The 18394-nt window shown below is 44.3% G+C and overlaps 1 protein-coding gene across 1 annotated transcript in view; it reads right to left on the minus strand.

Moving 5' to 3' along the window:
* The window catches only part of Me2 (malic enzyme 2), a 44712-nt gene extending 38472 nt beyond the window's left edge, over positions 1 to 6240 (minus strand). The window contains exon 1 of the mRNA XM_051163636.1: positions 6089 to 6240. The gene's annotated coding sequence lies outside the window, so the exon portion shown is untranslated. The remainder of the gene's footprint in view (positions 1 to 6088) is intronic.
* Between the last annotated feature and the right edge of the window lie 12154 nt (positions 6241 to 18394).

Genomic DNA, 18394 nt, shown 5'->3' on the forward strand with positions numbered 1-18394 from the left:
CACTTAAAAAAGGTTTACAAATAAACACATATATTAAGACCGGGAGTGACAGGAAAGCAGAAAGGACAGAAGTGATTGTGACTTTCAATTTTCATTTCACATAATTTTTTAAATCATTCCTAAGATTTTACTTTTATCTATACATGGCCTGACTATCCATAAAGAGACCTAATTTTACTGTCTGAAGACCACAGAACTTGGAAGTCTGAAAACAAATTGCCTCATTTCTTCAGATTCAAAATGACTTTTCATTGACACATTGAAACTTGAAGACCCAAGGTTAAGAGAAGAGTGAATTGTTTTACCTCTCATGAAGCTCTCCACTGCTCTGGAAACAAGGACCGTAACTTACTTCCTGTCTTGCTCAGTGGACTTACTACCTATAGAACCACTAAGGAACAAAACTACGTATTTATCTGTAAAGAGAAAACTTTTTACTCTCCTCCCACATTTCAGTCACCAAGTCTGTGAGGATATAGCAACTCTCTCCTCTATGTTCAGTACAGAAAATCTCATAGCAGGTAACAAGGATGCTCTGTAAGTCCAGTCAACTGTGGTACTACACAGACAAGGTGTCAATCAATGGGTTAAGGACCCACACTCACAAGACTGGCCTCACTCCAGTTGCCAACTCTAAGTAGTAGATTGTCACCTCTACGTCTCATCAAGCAGCTTCCTACGGTGTGGAGAGTTTGCTGGAGAATGGTTCACAGTACTCAGAGGAAGGCTTACTAAACTTACTGTTTAATTGCAAAAGATACATGAAGGATGCAGATGAAGAGCAAGACGTAGAGATATGCTGTGCAAAGTACAATGAAGCAAGGTACACTGCCTTCCCTGCTCTTCCACGTGCTTGGCAGCCCAGAAGCGCATGAACTCTTCTGATTCAGGAGGCTTTATAGAACTTAATGTCCAGCCTCACCCTTCCCAGATCATGAGTGGGGCTGGATGTGCCAGTCCTCTGGTCCCTGCAGTGCCCAGCCCCATCCTGGAGCTCTTCGGGAACTCTATCCAGGTACGTCATTAGCTTAAAGTGGTGATCAAAAAGTCTTACCAAGAATGACAAATGACGGGCTGGAGAGATGGCTCAGAGGTTAAGAGCACTGTCTGCTCTTCCAGAGGTCCTGAGTTCAATTCCCAGCAACCACATGGTGGCTCACAACCATCTATAATGAGATCTGATGCCCTCTTCTGGCCTGCAGGCAGAGCACTGTATACATCATAAATAAATATTTTAAAAAAGAATGACAAATGACATTTCTATCACACAACAAACTCCAAATATTGTATCTTTCCAGCAAAGAACAAGACAAAGACCAAATATATTTCATAGCATAGAATATGTAGCTATGACCCAGTTTTTTCTTTTTTCTTTTGGTCTTTTAAAATGCTACTGTTTGTCATCCTATACATGTATATAACGCATTCTGGTACACCATGCACACTTCCCTTCTCGCCCTCTTACCTCCCACTGACATTCTCCCAACAAGCACCCCACCCCACCCCACCCCCGCCACTCTCATGTCTTCTGGATAGGGGGTTGTTTTGTCTTGTGGTTTCTTCCCCTCTCTGGGGGTGAGGGGGGTAGGGTTGCACTCTGTAGCCCAAAATCAAGTAGATCATCTCCTGCCTCAGGCGCTGAGTGGTGGCACTGCAGGCAACACACCCCCCTCCTTGAGCTTCCTGCCTACAGCAGAAGATTACAGATCCAAGTTCACAGTCTTAAAGTCAACAAGGCTCTCAGTGGATTTGCGTCCTTAAACAGATTTCCTCCAAATTACGACAGTCCCACCTTCCTTGAACTTAATTTGTAGAAAAACATGGAAGCCCATGGACAGGAACTGCCATGCACTATTTCACCCTGCTTAAGTTGCTTGGGTTACTGTCTGGGCTCCTGGTCTGGTTTTCCCTTCATGCTCCAAATCACAGGCCTTAAACCTTTGGTTAGGTTTGTTTGTTTCTTCATATTTTATGTAGTCTCTATCTTACATTCTCCTAGATCTTTAGTGCTCTGTTTCTTTCTTTAAGAGAAGTCTTATATCTCAGGCCTCCAGCTTTGAATCCCCCTGCCTCCACTTTGCAGGCCCGTACCACCACCCAGCTAGCTCTCCTGCCGTGCTGGACAGCAAACCCAGGGCACCTGCACACTAGACAACCACTCCACCAACTAAACTACATCCCCAGCCTGAATTACCTGTTTCTGATAGGCATTCTTTTTCCCAGAGGCTTTGGAGAAGGTTCTTAACTTAGAGAGAAGTCAGCAATCTAATGTCTGGTCCCAAATACCATACATACACACACACACACACACACACACACACACACACACACACACACACACACACATATATATATACACTTAAAAACAAAACAACAACAACAAACTATTCACAAAGTTTAATCTGGAAACCATCCACTCAACTAGAACGCTCATTTTTCTCAATAAAGTGAGGGCTGGCGGGGGATGGTTCAATGAGTAACGTGCTTGCATCACAATCATGAGGACCGGAGTTTGAATCCCTAACACCCACATATAATAGGCCAGTTACATAGGTGCATGTAACCCCAGTGCCCGGGGCAGGGGACTGAGACAGTAGACCTTGTCCATGGAGAGGCTTGCTAGTCAGTTTAGACAAAGGTCAACTCTAGTGTAAAAGTAGCTTTTATTCTCTTGGCTCGATTGTTGTCTGGGAAGCCTACTGCCTCCTTCTACTGGCCTAGGCCTAGTCCTAGAAGGTTCTAGGTTTAGAATGTTTTCCAGCCTCTGAGACTTACTGCTTAAAAAATCTCACCCTTACTTGTTCTTTCTGAGCTCTGGCCTGGCTGGTTCAAGCCAGTTTGTTCTGAATCAAAATCTTCCCCCAGCTGACTTATTTAATCTGGCTTCTCTCTCAGCCCAAAATTGCTCTGCTTGGCCTCAAACTAACTCAGCAATCTCCTCGAATATTCTGGCTTCTTCTCATTTTCTTGCTTGTTCCATCTTCACCTGAGTTCTCTCTCTCTCTCTGAAACTCAATCTCTCTATTACTGTCCTGGTACAACTGCCTCCTCTTTCTGCACTGCTCCATTAAGTACCTTTCCTTTCCCCTCTCTTCTCGTGAGAGTTGGGTGTATCCTATTCTGTCAAATCTTCTCTGATTCGTCATCTTTTCTGACACTCAATCAGACATCACTTTCAAAGATGGGAGCTTCCTTCTACAAACTAATTTTACCTTCATTTGGGATTCAAGGCATGTATCATCATGCCTGGACCTAAGCTTTTCTTTATCTGATATTTGCTCTATACCAGGCTGGCCTTGAATTCAGATCTGTTTGCCTCTGTCTCCTGGATTAAAGGCATGCTTGTATTCCAGCCAGGTCACACAGATCTAGAAGGTCTTTGGATGTGATCTCTTGCCAGCCAGATCAGAGACCTAAAAGGCCTTTGGATGCGATCTCTTGCCAGCCAGATCACACAGACCTAAAAGGTCTTTGGATGTGATCTCTTGCCAGCCGGATCACACAGACCTAGAACATCTTTAAATGTGATCTCTTGCCAGAACAGCCATGTTCTGTATTAACATTCCTCTACACTCTAGGGTTAGTGAGAGATCCTGTCTCAGAAAATAAGATCGCGAAGTAACTGAGGAAGATGCCTGTGGCCTCCACACTAAGTGCAAATAGTCACAGCACACACTAAGGGAAAGGAAAGCCCAGAGAGCAGACTTTTACAGAACAATGAGAGTATATGCACACATAGTTCTGTAATCTTCTTATGCCTGACTCGAAGGTGTTTCCAAGAAAGAGAGAGGTCTAAGGGTAAGCTCTACAGTCAGACTGCCCGGACTTAACCCCTTGTTTTGGCACTTGCTGTATCAACTAATAGTTAAGTCACACCCTCACTGAGTTTCACCTCTCACAGCTCACAACAAGAACCAGTCAAAGGCCTTTCTTCATTCCTGTAGAGTTAAGGCAGTTTAAATTTAAATTAGACTCAAAACACTTTCAGCAGTGCTGTATAAATGTTCCTTATTAAGTTTTACTGCTCCTGGCTAACACAGTCAGAAGTTGCATTCTCAATGCCACCAAGTTTTTGAATCAACATTTTTTTTAATGATTAAATTAAGAAGCTGTGAGGATAATCAAGATTAACATTTAAAATACTTCACACTCTTTCTAGGTCAAGAAGGAGAATATGAACAGCATGGCGATCCAGACAAAAGAAAATACTAAGCAGTATCTACAGAAATAACACACTCTTCACTTTGAAGTTTGTAAACATTGCTCAATTTCAGCCATATAAGCACATTTCAGCCATAAGCCTATTACCCTTAAAAAAAAAACTAGTTAACTTTCAATAAAACAATTTTTATTAAACCAAATGTAACTTTGAACCCAGATTTTGTCCCTAAGATCAACAGATTTTAGTAGTTTTGTGTGTGTGTGTGTGTGTGTGTGTGTGTGTGTGTGTGTGTTTGCTTCAAGTTCAATGAGTTATAATTTTAATTTAACATATTGTAAAGTTTAGCATTGATAATTTTGAAATGGGACTAAATACACACTAGGCATGATAGAATCAGAGAGCCTTTCAACTTAAACAACAAAAAAAGCCTCTAAAACAAGCAAGGTAGAGGTGTGCAATCCCAGCACTTGGGAATTGAGACACAAAAACTCAAAATTCAAGGCCAGCTTGGGCTGTTAGACCCTGTCTAAAAACCAACGAACCAAGTAAACAAAAATACAACAACCTCGAAGTGTTGAGTCCTTTATGCCTTTGGAATGTACTTTTTCATAAGTATACTAAACTCCTTGTACGGGTGTACAGCTTATTCTTCCTTAGCAGCTTGAGAAGAAGAAATGGAAACTTTCTAAGAAAAGCAATGATAAAGCATTGTATCATCATTTCTGGCCTCTGTGTCCAACTTTGAAAACTACACAAATCAATGCTCCAAGTCTGTTTTTAAAAGAGGTAAGGTGTTTTCTTATATCTCTGAAAACAGTGTAGCAGATATGTAAGCAGCTAGCTTTACAGAAGATACATTCGGGGTGTGGGGAGTGGGGTGGGGGCATACAATCGGCTGCTTCTCCTTTAACTTCCAGAATATTTGGAAACTATAAATAAAATCGCATTACTTTGCAATCACTTAACATAAACAATGCTTAAGGAGGACCCATGGTTTAGTGGGAGCACAGCTGTGACTGTGAGTTTGAATCTAGTCCTTTATTACTGAAGACTCCGGGCTTGAAACAGTTACTTAACCTGCCGAAGTATTTACTGGGAGATAGATAACAGCACTAACTGAAAGGGTTTTCTGGAGGTAGCCTGTTCAGAGAACAGCGCCCAGCCCATTTCTAGCAACAGTGTTGCCTGCTACGGTTACCAACAATTCCTACACCAACAGAAATAAAGTTATTAACTGCTTTGCTTAGAAGGGATTGCCACAAGCATTTAAGAGGATAATTTCAGGTATCCAACGTTACTAAGGGTGCACGTCTGCAGAGGTCAATTGTTTCGGTCATGCTCTCACCACAAACAGCACACATTTTCTAGAATGATCATCAGCACCAAAAAAAAAAAAAAAAAAAGTTGAACCTAAAGCCACAAATGCACACTCCACTCTGGGTAACCTGCCAATACCGGTACACAGATGCCATTTCATATAATGAACAGGACTACGCCAATCTGGGAACTTTCTAGACTGCAACAACTCTTTCTTTTATAAGGAACACACACACACACACACACACACACACACACACACACACACACACACACACACACACACACACACTCTCCTGTGCCTCCCTGAGCTGGGTTGAGAAATAAAAAATAAATCTTGCCAAAGGGGTTTCGAACCACAAAATATGCCTTTCCACAGAACAGGGGGAAAGGAGACTGGGATGCTCGAGCTCTGGAAGCCACCTGGCTGGATTCCTAGGAGGAAAACAGGGTGTCCTGGCACTAGCCAGCCCAGAGCCCAAGAGTGTGCGGCATACCTCCCTCCGCCCCGCTGCCCATCCTCAAGGCGGGCCGCACGCGCGGTGCCCGGGGCGGAAAGGCCCGCGCCCACCACCACCCCCGCGCCAGGCCGCCTGCTCTGTGCCTTACCGGACGCCTAGCCGGAGCCAGGTGGTGCAGCAGGTAGAGAGGCCCCGGCGCTACAGCCCGTGATGCTCGGCCCTGGCGCGCCCTGCCCGGCCTCCCGAGAACTCCTGGCAGCCGGCGCCAGCCCGGGTTTGCTCTGCCGGGGACCGCCCCACAAGTGCAGAGGTAGCGGAGAAAGAGGCGCGGGCTAGGGCCGGCTGACGGACAGGCACGTAAGCCAATGAGAGGCCCGGAGCTGGCGAGGGGCGTGGCTCCACCCCCCGGCGCGATTCCTCCTAGCTGCACCTTCCTGCGCCTGGATCCTGGGTGTTAACTATACTGAGGCCTCAGGCAGCGGTTCACGTGCGACCCCGACGGCGGGAGGAGGGACGTTCTTTAAGGTAGCAGGGTGGTAGCCGGCTCCATGAGGACGCAAAGAATGGCTTATCCCGGTCACCGGCCCGGTCCGCAGGGTGTCGGCGACCGCCGCAGGGCATTCACGCGAGAGGACGCTGTGCGCAGGCGCGTCGCGGGGTCGGCGGGTACCAATCTCCTAACCCAGCAGACACGAGGAAATTGTGATGTGGGTTCTTGTTGACCGCCGGTGGAGGAGGGAAGAAGTGGATAACGCAGGAGAATGGAGAGTAGGGACAAGAAATGCAAGCTCCGGCGCTTTGGGGGCGCTGTATTTTCCTGATTAGTATGTAGGTCTGTAAAATTCTGTGCCACCCTCCATGGCTGCTGGCCCACTTACTGACCTACTGCGAATTTACTAATCATTAATGCTGCCACCGTCACCATAAATAGATATATAGTGTTCTCTGAGAAGCGCTACAAGAGTTCATCTTTGCATCCTTGAAAGCAGCAAGGGACCCACACCCACACACCTTCCCACATCTGTTCCCACCCCTAACTAGGATTTTGGAGGATATTTATTTTTCTTTCAGAAACCGTAATTATAGAAATTATTCACTGAGATGAAATCTATATACTCTTTTTTTTTTTTTGAAGGGGTAGAAATAGTAATTTAAAAAAAGATAAAAGGGTATATAAGAGGCAACAAAGAGAATAAGAAAATGAGAGGTGTTGGAAATGTATAGAAGTTTAAGAGAAGGCAGAAAAAAACTGAATTGTTCCCCTCATGGCAGACAGTTACACCACTCAGCACATTGGAGGGTGGGGCACACGAGGAAAACCGCATTGAGACGACAAATGATAGGTACAGCTGCTATAGTCACCACCACAGTAAAGAGGAACTATAAATAACTGTGGCCTGGCATAACCCTGCCTGCCGGAAACTCAAGGTGTGGTGAGCTGAGTGACGCAGAAGAAGCTGCAGAAGTGCAAGTGTCATCAATTCTTCATCCCCAAGGTTCTGCTGGCCCGGAAGGTTGGCCCAGTGTAAGGATTATCCCAGGTTGAAAGGTTGCAGAGAACTATCGTGATGGGGTTTGGTTTGAGGTCAACAGAGTCCTTACTGAGTGCAGTGTCTGCTAATGTCAAGAAATCAGGCACCCATTTGCCTCGTGTACTCTGACCTGCAAATTCTCCAAGAGATTTGTCAAATGCCTTCCAGTGAAAAGTAAATAGTTTGTTAAACGACAAGTTAGTCTCTCTGCTGCTCTCTTTCCCTCCCCCTACATACACACGTATTGAAAATGCGTGTCAACTCACCTATGGTTCCATACCATCTATCACTGCCATAAGACGGTGACCAAGGATGAAGGGCTGATCTGCAAGAGTTCAAATAAAGAGCTGGGGTAACTCTCCTGTTGCATACACATACATACTGAGGAATGGTGACTTAATGCTGAAAAACCCTCATTTCTTTTTTTCTGTAGGCAAGACATACATTGAAGGCTATAATCCCTGAGATAGTAAAATGGTCATTGCTTTGTAACTGACAGGTCATGAAACAGATATATACACTTCTGTACTCAAAAAATAAAATAAAAGAGAAATTCTGTACTATTGAACTTACTGTTTAGCAAATTCCTAGTCTATTCAGTGTCACTAGAGTCAAGCAATTTCATCTTCAAATGATACTAGTTTTGATTCTATAATAGTTGTGGCAAAACAATAAGATACTCTATTAATATTTCCATTTCTGTGAATCTGGAAGGCATGGGCACATGCATGTGGAAGTCAGAGGACAACCCATGGGAGTCTGTTCTTTCCCTTGACAATGAGGAACTGAACTCAAGTCATTAGGTTTTGCATTATATGTCTTTACCTGCTGAGCCCTCTTTCTATCCCTCACTAGTTAATACTTAAAAGGTGAAAATTTTTATTCAATCTGGAGAGAACTCGAATACACTAGTTCATATTTTAAAAGTGAAAGGAATAATATACACTTTCCTGAATCTCCAGGAATAATACAAGTATGTGGGCATTTATATTTATCATACAGGAGAGTGACCCTAGGCCTTCAAGCACACTAGACAAAACTAGAAATTATAGTCCTAGCCTTCCTTTTACTTTTTATTCAAGACAGGATTTCACTGGATTACCCAGGGTGGCCTTGAACTCACTGTTGTGTGGCAATTTCCTCTGAGATACAACCTTCCAGCTTAGAAAAAGCTTTGTCAAGACACAGGATGTCCTAAAGGAAGATGCTCCATTCTGTCATGCAGAAGAGCTCATTAAGCTCAGGAAGTAAACAACCCAAAAGGCTCAGGAAATCCCTAAAGCAGACTAGCTACATTTGGTCCCTCTTTCCAAGTGTATATAAGCAGTAAAAACACCTAAGAGAAACTCTTGGATAAGCCTATCTGCCTAGGAAACTCTCAGATAAACCGAGGTGCCTAGAAGAACCTTGGATCAACTAAGCTGCCTGGAAAATAAACTCCCAACATACTAGGCTTGTGTGATATACTCCAGTTTTCAACAGTTGTCATCCGTGCTGAGGTGGGATTTTGGTGACTCAGCGTTCTTTGAGTCATTCTCCGACTGCATATAACCCCAATAAAACTCATTGGTTCACCAAGTTGGGTTTTGTGGCGTCCTTATTTAGGTCTATCTGGAGTGAGTAGACATTTGTTTCAGTTAGGGTTTCTATTGCTGGGAAAAGATACCATGACCACGGCAACTTTTATAATGGAAAACATTTAATTGGGGGCTTATACTAGCAAGTGCTTCACTGGGAGGAGGGGGCAGGATTTGAGGTGTCACATGCTCAATCTACACCCAGTGTGGCACTCTCCTTCTGTTGCTGGTAGATCAAGATGTAGAGCTCTCAGCTCCTTCCCCACACCACGTCTGCCTGGGCACTGCCATGCTTCCCACCCTGATGATAATGGACTAAACCTCTGAAACTGTAAGCCAGCCCCAATTAATCTGATTGTGTCATGGGTTCTCTGTAGTCCTTGTTTTCCTAACACAATATGAGTACTCCTGCATTTCTCTTCGGAAATGTGAGTGCTGGGCTGTGAGACACATCGGTAGGTAAAGCACTTGCTGCCAAGGCTGGCGATCTGGGTTCAACCATGGGACCCACATGGTGGAAGAGAGCACTGATTCCCCCAAATTGTTCCCTGACATACATGTGAGCACTGTGGCACACATCTCGCCCCCCCCCCCCACACACACACCATACAAGCAGTAAAAAAATTTTTTTTTGTTTTTGTTTTTGTTTTTCCGAGACAGGGTTTCTCTGTGTAGCCTTGGCCATCCTGGACTCACTTTGTACAAGCAGTAAAAAATTTTAAAGAAATATGGATACATTTTTGAGGCATAGCCCCAGATCCCACTGTGAGTATTACATAACATGTACAATATGTTATAATATTTTATGAATCCAAAGATTCCAAATTCTCAACCCCAGGGCCTTGTCCATTTGTAGAATTAAGGAGAAAAAAAAAAAAGGCGATCTTTGCCCCCTTGATAGAAACTGAGGAAAGGCTTCGAGCAGTTCTTTCTATTTACTAGGATTGAATAGATAATTTATAATACAAAACTGCTTATTTTAATTCTTTATCTGCTTAGTGTTTGTGTGCATGTGCACAGGTAGAAGTTCTATCCTACTGTGTGAGCCTCTGGGATTGCACTATCTTGCTGGCCCCAGACTGCTTATTATAATGCTTAAAAACAAGTTTACTGTGAATGACAAACAACTGTCTTGACAATTTACTTGTTTTTCTGAGGACAAAAGATCTGACTCCTTGAGTTGTAAGACTTAGTCTTGCCAGGTGTTGGTGGCATACACCTTTAATCCCAGCGCTTGGGAAGCAGAGGTAGGCAGATCTTTATGAGTTCCAGGTCTGCAGAGCAAGTTCCAGGACAGCGAGGGCTACACAGTGGTGTGGTGTTACCTTAAATGTGTGTTCACTGAAAGGAGACGCAAAAGAAACTTGTGGAAGCTAAAAGCATACTATAGCTCAGTCTGGGCAATGGCTATACAGGCGTAGACTTAGTGAAATGTGTCTCCTAACAAAAAATTTAAAAAGAAAGAAAAAAAGAAATGTGTCTCCTATACATACATGACTTTTATATCTATATATAAAAGTCTATATATCTGCATCCTGATATCTACATAAGATAACTCATATTAATGAATTGTTTCTTGTAGAGTAAATGCCCTTTGGTACTCCTGTATAGGTCTACTCACTTCCGTACCTGTTTCCTCATTGTTGTCCTCTGTTGGACTCTCCAATAGAATGACGAGATCATTCTTGGCCTGTTCATGGCTAACTGGAATGCAATGCACCTGGCCTTGCCAGACCCCTCAAACAGTCTTGCCCACAAATACAAATAACACTGGGTCCAGAAAGAAGACAAGGACTCCTAAGAACCAAGGATTCCAGGACATGAGGGTAGGGAAAAAGGTGCCAAGACCCAAATCAGTAGGAGGCCAAAGGAGGAAACAGGTGTGAGGATGACCACTGAGCAAACAGAAAAGGCTGTAAGGTCTGTTAAGTCTGTAGAGCTTAGCCTGCTACCCTGGGCTTTCTGTTCCTTTTGCTCTGTTTGCTTGTGAAATGGAAAGAGTCTTAAAAGGACAGGTCGCTGATACATACCTGGTCATGTGACTTATCTGTGACACTCCTCAATTGGCAGGGTTTAAACTAATGTGTTTGTGAGACATGGGGTAACAGCATGCCTGGAGTCCCAGCACTCAGGAGGAAGAGGCAGAAGGATGGGGAGCGCAAAGGCAGTCTGGACTAAATAGCAAAGCCTGCTTTAGAGAGAAGCGCCGGGAGTATGTTTGTTCCAGTTATGGCAGGATGGCACACCCCACAGCCTTTCTCCAAAATCAAGGAAAATGCCAGAGAAGGCCTTTGTATCAGTCACCGTGGAAACTGAGAATTTCCCTTTTATCCAAACACCCAGAATGTTTCCTTAACAAAAGTCCATATTGGAAAAAACAAAAACAAAATCCATATTGAGTTTCCAGAGAATTCCGGGAGGTCTATTTCTTTGCAGTGAGGTTTGCATGAATGGGGTTTTAGGCTCTCATAATCTGCAGCACCAGCAGATACAGTGTGCTGACCACCACATCTTGAGATCATCCTGCCATGTCCAGAGGGCATGTTAGGAAAACACATCCCAGACTGTAATCTTATGCCTAGATGGTTCTGTGGATGTTAGCAGTTGAAAAGCATGAAGGGCCTCTTATGTTCTGGATACTGGGGGTGCTCATTGTAGTGAACAGATTCTTATTTCAGGATATTGAATAATGTAAAAGATACTAATATATACTACAGTATGTATGTTTGTTTTATATACACACACATATATGTTTTGTATGTATGTATGCGTACATATAATACCTTCAAGGGATATTTATTGGTAGAGGACTTGCTTAGCATGCAAACAGCCCTAGGTTTTATCAGCAGCACTGTGTAAACTGGGTATTGTGGTACACATCTGTAATTCTAGCTCTCAGGAGGAAGAGGCAGGAGGACCAAAAGTTCAAGACCATCTTCAGATATATAGTAAGTTCAAAGCCACCCTGGGAAATGTTTTAAGAGTTCCTTGTGGCAAAACAAACATGCTTATTTTTTTTTCTTTGACACACTAAAAATATAGTATGCTTAAACCACATGATCTTTCTTGTTCATTTTGTATGTGCAGTGGTCATATTTCCTTGTAGAAAAATTTGCAACAAATATAAGAGATGCAAAGTCTCTGCCTGACACCTGAGGGGAAAAAAAATACAATGAATGTTTGCCTTGATCATCCAAATAATGTTCTTGGCAGTGTGGGCAGTGCTCTGCACGAGCCTGCAGTAGCCCCAGCAGGTGTGGACATTCTTAGATGACACTGTTCCCAAGCTTTGAAATTCTATCTTTTGGGGGCAGCACAGGGCCTTTTTTTCTATAAAGTACTTAAGACTCATAGTAACTTAAAGGTACCAAAATTAATAAATTGGGGTTGATTACCTGACACCTGTTCCCTTTAAGCAGCAAATGGTGGATCCTGTGATACGTGGGGTGTCAGAACCCAGCAAAACCAGTTTCGACATAGTTACATCAACAACATGTATTAAGACCACTCAAGAAACTTCCTACAGGTAATTTCCCCTCAGTACTTTTGCTGGTTTTCAGATTGCACTATGGCTCCCAGGCTGGCCCTAAGCTCAAGATTCCCTTGCCTTGGACTCCTGAGTGCTAGGATGACAGGTTGGTGCCACCATACTCAGACCCCACTTTTTGATTTGAAATTTGCTGCTGGCAATCACCAGTACTTTCTGAAGCAAACTTGCCCTCATGTCACAGTGCTCCCCTGGGCTGGAAAGTTCAGAGTTTCTCTCTGTTGACAGTGGCCTCCTTTGGTACATTTGCAAGAATTCAGAACTTCCCCCAGAGATTTGGCCACATTCCCGTGGTTCACTTAAAAAAGAACTTAGTCATTTCAGAGCCTGACCAGGCCCAGTGAATAACAGGAAGGAGTATCCAACAGGAAGTAGAATATCCACCCTTTCTTGCACATGAAGCAAAATTATACTTACACAGAATAGGATTAAATGATTATTCCTGAAAAAAACAAAAACAAAAACAAAAAACAAAAAACCACCACTTTGCAGAAAGGGCGGTTAGTTCTTGACACAAAAAGTGCATGGTTGAGCAAAGCGAGTTCATGTCATGACAGGCTATGACATCAAGAGAGGAGAAAGCTCATGAAGTGGATTTTCTGCTTTTTCCCCTTCTCGCCCATCGGGGTCACTTGCCTCTGAGATAGAACCGCTCACATTCAGAGTGACCCATCCTCCCTCAGTCCTCAGTGCAGACACCCTCACAGACATGCTTGGAACTGAACCTCATCATCTTCTAGTTGTTTCTGAATCTAATCAAGTCGATACTTAAAATGAACTAGCACAGCGGGGAGTCTCTCAATGGTAGATTGCTTGCCTAATATGTATGAGACTCTATGTTCAATACTCAGAACCAAAAGGAAAAAGAAAACAAAAAAGAGTGCATTAGGATATTGTATGAATGAAGGAAGAAATAAATAGCCTGGCAATGGATTGGTCCTTTCTTTCTTTCTTTCTTTCTTTCTTTCTTTCTTTCTCTCTTTCTTTATTTTGTTTTGTTTTGTTTGTTTGTTGGGACAGAACTTGCTATGTAGCCAGGCTGGTCTTGAACTTATAATCTTCCTGCCTCTACTTCCCCAGTGCTGGAATTACAGATATGTGCCACATAAGCTACCTACAACTGGATCATTATATGGTTCAGTGGTGGCTGTGGCTGTGGCCTTGGTAGTAGGGCAACCTGAAGACCTGGGTCTGCAGGGTTGTTGACACTGCTCTGTAACCCACTTTTGAGTGCTGGGAATGACTTGGTGGGCACAGGTGACCTGTGTAAAGGGTGCATGGAATAGCACCAAAGAGGCTTAGAAGAGGGAAGATTTTGTACTCTGATGAAACAGTATAAGAAACCGTTTATTGAGTCGGGCGTGGTGGTGCACGCCTTTAATCCCAGCACTCGGGAGGCAGAGGCAGGCGGATTGCTGTGAGTTCAAGGCCAGCCTGGTCTACAAAGTGAGTCCAGGATGGCCAAGGCTACACAGAGAAACCCTGTCTCGAAAAAAAAAAAGAAAGAAAGAAAGAAAGGAAAGAAACCGTTTATCCCAGGCCATTCAGAACTTCTGGAACAGGGAAGAGGGTAGAGGCAAGAAATGGTGCTGGAGACGAGGGAAGGACGGGACAACAGGAAGCACTGAAGGCTTTCAAGCTGATGAGTGGTACAGCCCCTCGGGTTATGGGGGGATCACTTGGGTGGCTGGGTGAGTTTGAGAGAAGCAAGAAGAGGCCAATAGAGCATTTAGGAGGAGCAAGAACTCCTACGCCAGGTGAAGCCGAATGAACAGGAACTGTGATGGCGGTGCAGTGATGGAAGAGAAAGGGGGCCCGGAAGTGTACTTGGAAGGGCAAGGGGGGTCAGTGAACTTGAAGAGGCCTCTCAGGCTAAGTAGCCTAGGTGATGCCAACAGCTTCCAGAATAGAGGAGCGGAAAGACGTCAAGTCCAGATGTAGCCTGCTCAATTTAAGGAGCATATGGGTACAGATTCCTAGCAGGCGCCTGGCGCCTGAAGTTCATCAGGATATACCGTGGAGAGGTTTGGACAGCACTGGCATGTGTGCTGTTTCAAGAGCCTACTAACAGAGAACACGCTTAAGAAGTGTGTTTACAGAGAATAGTGGGGCTGGTTTTCTGTTTGATCTTTCAGTTCCAAATCTATGCATCTAGACAAGGCTCCTTGAGGCTGGTACAGATGAAAAGCCATTGCAAATCAAGACACACATACACGGGGTGGGGTGGGGTGGGGTGGGGGGAGGGATGTTACTGTTGGGAGCCAGATCTTGGCAAATAGAGTGGCACTAGGATGAAAGAGCAGCACCTTATTTCTCCTCATCATCACTCCCTTTCCAGGCCTCCTGTTTTCTCTCTTCACCTCCCCTCTCTTGGGCCAAGGTCAGATCTGGCAGCCTGAATGACTCCCCAAAAAGAGATTGGACGGAAGCATGACTCTTTTCACCTACCAGGCTGACAGGACAACCATCTGCTGCAAAGATGACCTGTCTGTGAGCTGTGTGAGCTGCTGGTCAGATTTCATCGTTTCTTTGCTAGCCAGCCTGCATGGATGACTCACCAAGTGCTCTGAAAAACAGCATTGGGCGAGCCCAGCACAAACATCCCCCAGCCTTGCCAAGCTGTAATCTAATCTTTGCCTTCATTTGCTGAGTCCTTGAATGTATTGCCTAACCTTCTGACTTCCCTTCCTCCCCTAACTCCCAGGGAAGACAAAAGACTCGGTTCTTACAGGGCACACTGAGAAACCCCTTCATGGTTATCTTAGAGACAATTCACTTGAATTGATAAGCAAAGCTCATCTGCACGTAAAGTAACCTCTGGACTGAAAGGGGATACCAGGAGAAATCCTTAACTCCATGTCTTGACAAAAATGTACCTAGATGTTAAAAGTCTGAAGTTGAAGCTATTTAGCTATGTTTTTAAATGTTGAACAAATTCAGCACCACTAGATGCAAGAGTTAACACAATGTAAAGAGAAAGTGCAAATCACTAAAAGGGACAGCCAAGTCAACTGGAAGAGCTAGGGTGTGTGTGCCAGTTACTGCCACCCAAAGAGGTGTTGTGTGTTCTGGAGGGAGGTTCAAGAAGCACTCGACAAACAAACGACTAAGCCTTTCAGGAAGAGAAAAGGAAAGAAACTGTATCAGTTGCTGTGATCAAACAACTTGCAAGCATCTTGGTTTCAGAAAGGCACAGTTCATGATGGCATGTGGGGGGTGGGCAAAGAGTTGTTTGGTGTGTGATGTTGAAGGTGTGTGGCAGCTGCTCACAAATGGGGCAGGAAGCAGAGTGGCTTCAATAAAGGGCTAGGCTATAACCTTTGATAGTCCAGCCCCAGGGACTGACTTCTGTCAGTTAGGTCATACCACCAACCTAAAGGTTCCACAGCCTTCCCCAAACAGTGCTAACATGTGGGGGACATGGACTTGGAACATGACCCTTACATTCAAATTGCAACAGAAAACTACATAGAACTGTTCTTTTTAATCTCAGCCCTGAAAGAGTTCTGTGGGGTTCTTGATTGGTCAGTTGGGTTTTTTGTTTTTGTTTTGTTTTGTGTTGCTGGTAGTTTAATGGTATGGCCTAAATAATGTTTATTATTAGGCTTGACATTATTACAGCAGTATTACCTAACCCCCTTTTACAGTTGATTAAGACACAGGCACCTGATGTATTTTATTATAGCCTATTTTCACCTGGGGCAAGGGAGATACTATCACCTAAGCTATCTTCATTTATATCCCAGGCTCCGTCCCCTGCCATCTGCTTCTAATAATTTCTATTTGGCTCCCTCCCATCCATAGTCCCCAAATGCTTGCACAGGCGTTCATCTGGGCCAGTTCCTTCCATGTGAAACTTCAGAGTTCCTCCTCTGGGCCCACATGGCTCTTTCCTGTCCCATGGCCATTCTCCTCCTTCCTCCTCCAGTGTGCTCTGCTTCTCCTTCCCAAGATCCTTCTTTCCTCAAACCTTTGCCCCGCCCCTTCCTTCAGCCTTGCCCAGGTGTAGGCCTTTTATTCAGCCAATCAGGGAGGCAGGGTGATACAGCCATACTTGGAGTACACCAGAGCAGCAACTAGATCTTGGGAGGCAGTAACTAGCATCAAAATACATAGCACCAGACCAGCCTCCAACAGTTTTGTTTTGGACACAGGGGTTCTCTATGTAGGTAGCTCCGACTGTCCTGGAACTCTGTAGACCAGGCTAGACATGAACTCAGAGATCTGCCTGCCTCTGCCACCTGAGTGCCATCATCACTTGGCTTAATTTTTTCTTTAAAGCTTTTTTTTTTGTTGTTTCTTTCTTTTTTTTTTTTTTTTTTTTTTTTTTTTGGTTTTTCGAGACAGGGTTTCTCTGTGTAGCCTTGGCCATCCTGGACTCACTTTGTAGACCAGCTGGCCTCGAACTCACAGCAATCCTCCTGTCTCTGCCTCCCGAGTGCTGGGATCAAAGGCGTGTGCCACCATGCCCGGCCTTTAAAGCTTATTTTTATTTTTTGATGTAGATTCAATTTTCTTAACCAAAATACTTTATTAACAACTTAGTGACTGAGCCTATGTCAATTATAACCCAAGTAACCAAAACAGTAGGAAATGGGGATTAATGGACACAATAATAAAACCTTAAGGATATCAGTTCCGAGGAACAATTCTCCAGTCAGGAGCCACAGGATTTCTTCCTCTGGAACCTGGGGTAACCAGACCCCAGAGCCTCAGCAGGAGCTGGAGCTCTGAAGCCTTCCCTCCAGCAGCTTTCTCTAGGAGCATCTTGAAGGACAGCGATGAATAGCCAAATCTATCCCAAGTCTCCAATCCTCTCCACCTCCAGTTCTGGGCTCATTTATATAATCTCCTCCCAGAGTCTGTTCCCAGGATCTTTTCAGCTGGCAGCAATTAAGCTGCCGCATGAGGTGGTTGCTCTTCTAGTGGATTAACCTCACCTGTTCTCTCACGAGACTGTTCCGATCCCACACTTGGGATCCTAAAGAACAGGTTTCTCTCCTTCCTTTTGAAAGTGTGTGGATGTATGCACATGGGCACAGGTGCTTTGGAGGCCTCCCTGGAGCTACAGTTCCAGGTGGTTGTGGGCCACTAGACATGGATGCTGGGAGCCAACACCAGGTCCTCTGTAAGAGCAGCAGTATGTGCTTTTTACTGCCAAGCCACCTCTCCAGCCCCATACCTAAGTTTCTGAAATGTGGACTACTAGGGCTTATTTTATTAGAAGGAATATACGGTTAGAGATTATAAAACAACACTAGCAGGTTAAGACTCAGAAGACAGAATTGCCTGATGTGGTGTTGAATAATGTATTTTTAAAATGATGAATTGGTTTTATAAGCAATATAATTACTGAAAGGTTTGCCAAGGGGATAAGAAGACAATGGTGACAGGATGATGTCATAATTCTGAGGCATTCTGGGGTGATATCAGGGGTCACGTGACCACTTGAGATGATAGAGGCATGCTCTAGACTAGTAAAGGCATGAAGAGGTCTAAACCAGGAGTGGCCGGGCGTGGTGGCACACGCCTTTAATCCCAGCACTCGGGAGGCAGAGGCAGGCGGATCGCTGTGAGTTCGAGGCCAGCCTGGTCTACAAAGTGAGTCCAGGATGGCCAAGGCTACACAGAGAAACCCTGTCTCGAAAAACAAACAAACAAAAAACCAGGAAAATGGGAATAGAAGGAGGGCAGTGAGTTAGAGCTGTCCAAATGGAAGAGACTTTGGATTTTTGTTTGTTTGTTATTTCAGTTTTAAACTTGTGTGATGGTTCCACTTTATGGTCAACTCAGTTGGG

This window comes from Acomys russatus, chromosome 20 (genome assembly GCF_903995435.1).
Source record: "Acomys russatus chromosome 20, mAcoRus1.1, whole genome shotgun sequence".
In the NCBI taxonomy this organism is placed as follows: domain Eukaryota; kingdom Metazoa; phylum Chordata; class Mammalia; order Rodentia; family Muridae; genus Acomys; species Acomys russatus.